We start from the raw sequence: 4638 nt of genomic DNA on the forward strand, positions 1-4638 counted from the left end.
CGACAGCACAAGGTCGGATAGAAGACCTGGAAAGCGCCGTGGCACGCGCTGGAGGTGGGCACTTTGGCGAAAAAACGACTAAGTGTCAACTTTCGAAAAAACGACTAAGTGTCAACTTTCGAAAAAACGGCTAAGTGTCAACTTTCGAAAAAACGACTAAGTGTCACCTCTCTGAAAAAATGGCAAAGTGTCGCCTCTCTGAAATTTTTCTAAGTGCCCACGGCTCTGCGGGCTCGTGCATCCGAGCCGCGCCGGTTCTGCAACCGGCCTAGAATGACGAAAAATAACGGTCTCCTCCTGGAGCTCACAGCCAATTGTGGCGAAAAAGTGGCAAAGTGCCCACGGCTCTGCGGGCTCGTGCATCCGACCCGCGCCGGTTCTGCAGCCGGCCTAGAATGACGAAAAATAACGGTCTCCTCCTGGAGCTCACAGCCAACTTGGCAAAAAGTTTCTAAGTGCCCACGGCCCTGCCGAGCTTTGGCGTCCGCCCAGCGCCGGTTCCGCAGTCGGCCTCGAATGACGAAAAATAACGGTCTCCTCCTGGAGCTCACAGCCAACTTGGCAAAAAGTTTCTAAGTGCCCACGGCCCTGCCGAGCTTTGGCGTCCGCCCAGCGCCGGTTCCGCAGTCGGCCTCGAATGACGAAAAATAACGGTCTCCTCCTGGAGCTCACAGCCAACTTGGCAAAAAGTTTCTAAGTGCCCACGGCCCTGCCGAGCTTTGGCGTCCGCCCAGCGCCGGTTCCGCAGTCGGCCTCGAATGACGAAAAATAACGGTCTCCTCCTGGAGCTCACAGCCAACTTGGCAAAAAGTTTCTAAGTGCCCACGGCCCTGCCGAGCTTTGGCGTCCGCCCAGCGCCGGTTCCGCAGTCGGCCTCGAATGACGAAAAATAACGGTCTCCTCCTGGAGCTCACAGCCAACTTGGCAAAAAGTTTCTAAGTGCCCACGGCCCTGCCGAGCTTTGGCGTCCGCCCAGCGCCGGTTCCGCAGTCGGCCTCGAATGACGAAAAATAACGGTCTCCTCCTGGAGCTCACAGCCAACTTGGCAAAAAGTTTCTAAGTGCCCACGGCCCTGCCGAGCTTTGGCGTCCGCCCAGCGCCGGTTCCGCAGTCGGCCTCGAATGACGAAAAATAACGGTCTCCTCCTGGAGCTCACAGCCAACTTGGCAAAAAGTTTCTAAGTGCCCACGGCCCTGCCGAGCTTTGGCGTCCGCCCAGCGCCGGTTCCGCAGTCGGCCTCGAATGACGAAAAATAACGGTCTCCTCCTGGAGCTCACAGCCAACTTGGCAAAAAGTTTCTAAGTGCCCACGGCCCTGCCGAGCTTTGGCGTCCGCCCAGCGCCGGTTCCGCAGTCGGCCTCGAATGACGAAAAATAACGGTCTCCTCCTGGAGCTCACAGCCAACTTGGCAAAAAGTTTCTAAGTGTCACATCTCTGAAAAAACGGCTAAGTGTCGACTTTCGAAAAAACGGCAAAGTGTCACATCTCTGAAAAAACGGCTAAGTGTCGACTTTCGAAAAAACGGCTAAGTGTCAACTTTCGAAAAAACGGCTAAGTGTCGCCTCTCTGAAAAAACGGCAAAGTGTCAACTTTCGAAAAAACGACAGAGTGTCGCCTCTCTGAAAAAACGACTAAGTGTCGACTCTGAGAAAATGGCAAAGTGCCCACGGCTCTGCGGGCTCGTGCATCCGACCCGCGCCGGTTCCCCAGCCGGCCTGAAATAAGGCAAAACCAGCCTCTCCGCCTGGAGCTCAGAGCCAACTTGGCGAATATTTTCTAAGTGCCCACGGCTCTGCGTGGCTACGGCGTCTGCCCAGCGCCGGTTCCTGGGTCGAACCCCGAGGACGAGGAATGCCGGTCTCCGCCTGGAGGTCCCAGCTTAATCGGCGAAAATTTTCTAAGTGCCCACGGCTCTGCCGGGCTCGTGCATCCGACCCGCGCCGGTTCCCCAGCCGGCCTGAAATAAGGCAAAACCAGGCTCTCCCCCTGGAGCTCAGAGCCAATTGTGGCGAAAAAACGACTAAGTGTCAACTTTCGAAAAAACGACTAAGTGTCAACTTTCCAAAAAAACGGCTAAGTGTCGACTTTCGAAAAAACGGCTAAGTGTCAACTTTCGAAAAAACGACTAAGTGTCGCCTCTGAAAAAACGACTAAGTGTCGCCTCTCTGAAAAAACGACTAAGTGCCCACGGCTCTGCGGGGCTTGTGAGTCCGCCCCGCGCCGGTTCGGCGGTCGGCCTCAAAAAGCGAAAAATCAGCCTCTCTCCCTGGAGCTCACCAAAAATTTGTCGAAATTTTTCTAAGTTCTCCTCGAGGTACCAGGGGGTGAGGTACCCGGGCTAAGGTGCAGTACCTTTTTTGGTCTTCAGGTGCGCCAGAGTACAATGAAATGGTCCCAGTAGTCAGTGTACTCATCGACTTTCCCCCCGTTTTCCAAAGCACCCCGTTTACGAGTATGGAGGAGATGGTGCTGGTCTCCCCACGGCGTCGGACACGCCGTCCTCGACAGCACAAGGTCGGATAGAAGACCTGAAAAGCGCCGTGGCACGCGCTGGAGGTGTCACTGTGGCGAAAAAGTGACTAAGTGTCAACTTTCGAAAAAACGGCTAAGTGTCAACTTTCGAAAAAACGGCTAAGTGTCAACTTTCGAAAAAACGGCTAAGTGTCAACTTTCGAAAAAACGACTAAGTGTCGCCTCTCTGAAAAAACGGCAAAGTGTCAACTTTCGAAAAAACGACTAAGTGTCAACTTTCGAAAAAACGACTAAGTGTCACCTCTCTGAAAAAATGGCAAAGTGTCAACTGCGAATGTGGTGGTGCATGGAAGGAAGTGGAGGACGGCCGCCTCCTTAAACACAGGCCGAAGAGGAGCGTCAGGGCCGGCTCCTTAAACACGGACCGAGTGTCGCCCTTAACACAGACCAAGCGGAGGACGGCCGCCTCCTTAAACACAGGCCGGAGAGGAGCGTCAGGGCCAGGCTCCTCAAACATGGACCGAGTGTCGCCCTTAACACGGACCAAGGGGAGGACGGCCGCCTCCTTAAACACAGGCCGGAGAGGAGCGTCAGGGCCAGGCTCCTCAAACATGGACCGAGTGTCGCCCTTAACACGGACCAAGGGGAGGACGGCCGCCTCCTTAAACACAGGCCGGAGAGGAGCGTCAGGGCCAGGCTCCTCAAACATGGACCGAGTGTCGCCCTTAACACAGACCAAGGGGAGGACGGCCGCCTCCTTAAACACAGGCCGGAGAGGAGCGTCAGGGCCAGGCTCCTCAAACATGGACCGAGTGTCGCCCTTAACACAGACCAAGGGGAGGACGGCCGCCTCCTTAAACACAGGCCGGAGAGGAGCGTCAGGGCCAGGCTCCTCAAACATGGACCGAGTGTCGCCCTTAACACGGACCAAGGGGAGGACGGCCGCCTCCTTAAACACAGGCCGGAGAGGAGCGTCAGGGCCAGGCTCCTCAAACATGGACCGAGTGTCGCCCTTAACACGGACCAAGGGGAGGACGGCCGCCTCCTTAAACACAGGCCGGAGAGGAGCGTCAGGGCCAGGCTCCTCAAACATGGACAGAGTGTCGCCCTTAACACAGACCAAGCGGAGGACGGCCGCCTCCCTAAATACAGGCCGAACCGGAGCGCGAGTGTCGCTCCTTAAACACGGACCGAGTGGAGGACGGCCGCCTCCTTAAACACAGGCCGAACAAAATGACACAAAGTGTCAACTGCGAATGTTGTCCATCCAAGGAAGGAGCGTGATGCCCGGCCGGCTCCTTAAACACAGGCCGAGAGTCGCCCCGGACGGTCCGCCTCGCGGCGCCCGTCTGCTCGGATAAAATGACACAAAGTGTCAACTACGAATGTTGTCCATCCAAGGAGGGAGCGTGATGCCCGGCCGGCTCCGAAAACACAGGCCGAGAGTCGCCCCGGACGGTCCGCCTCGCGGCGCCCGTCTGCTCGGATAAAATGACACAAAGTGTCAACTGCGAATGTTGTCCATCCAAGGAAGGAGCGTGATGCCCGGCCGGCTCCTTAAACACAGGCCGAGAGTCGCCCCGGACGGTCCGCCTCGCGGCGCCCGCCCGCTCGGATAAAATGACACAAAGTGTCAACTACGAATGTTGTCCATCCAAGGAAGGAGCGTGATGCCCGGCCGGCTCCTTAAACACAGGCCGAGAGTCGCCCCGGACGGTCGCCTCGCGGCGCCCGTCTGCTCGGATAAAATGACACAAAGTGTCAACTACGAATGTTGTCCATCCAAGGAGGGAGCGTGATGCCCGGCCGGCTCCGAAAACACAGGCCGAGAGTCGCCCCGGACGGTCCGCCTCGCGGCGCCCGTCTGCTCGGATAAAATGACACAAAGTGTCAACTGCGAATGTTGTCCATCCAAGGAAGGAGCGTGATGCCCGGCCGGCTCCTTAAACACAGGCCGAGAGTCGCCCCGGACGGTCCGCCTCGCGGCGCCCGCCCGCTCGGATAAAATGACACAAAGTGTCAACTACGAATGTTGTCCATCCAAGGAGGGAGCGTGAGGCCCGGCCGGCTCCGAAAACACAGGCCGAGAGTCGCCCCGGACGGTCCGCCTCTCGAGGCGCCCGCCCGCTCGGATAAAATGACACAAAGTGTCAACTACGAATGTTG

Source organism: Syngnathus leptorhynchus, unplaced genomic scaffold, assembly GCF_054491065.1.
Source record: "Syngnathus leptorhynchus isolate UIUO unplaced genomic scaffold, UIUO_Slep HiC_scaffold_75, whole genome shotgun sequence".
NCBI lineage: Eukaryota > Metazoa > Chordata > Actinopteri > Syngnathiformes > Syngnathidae > Syngnathus > Syngnathus leptorhynchus.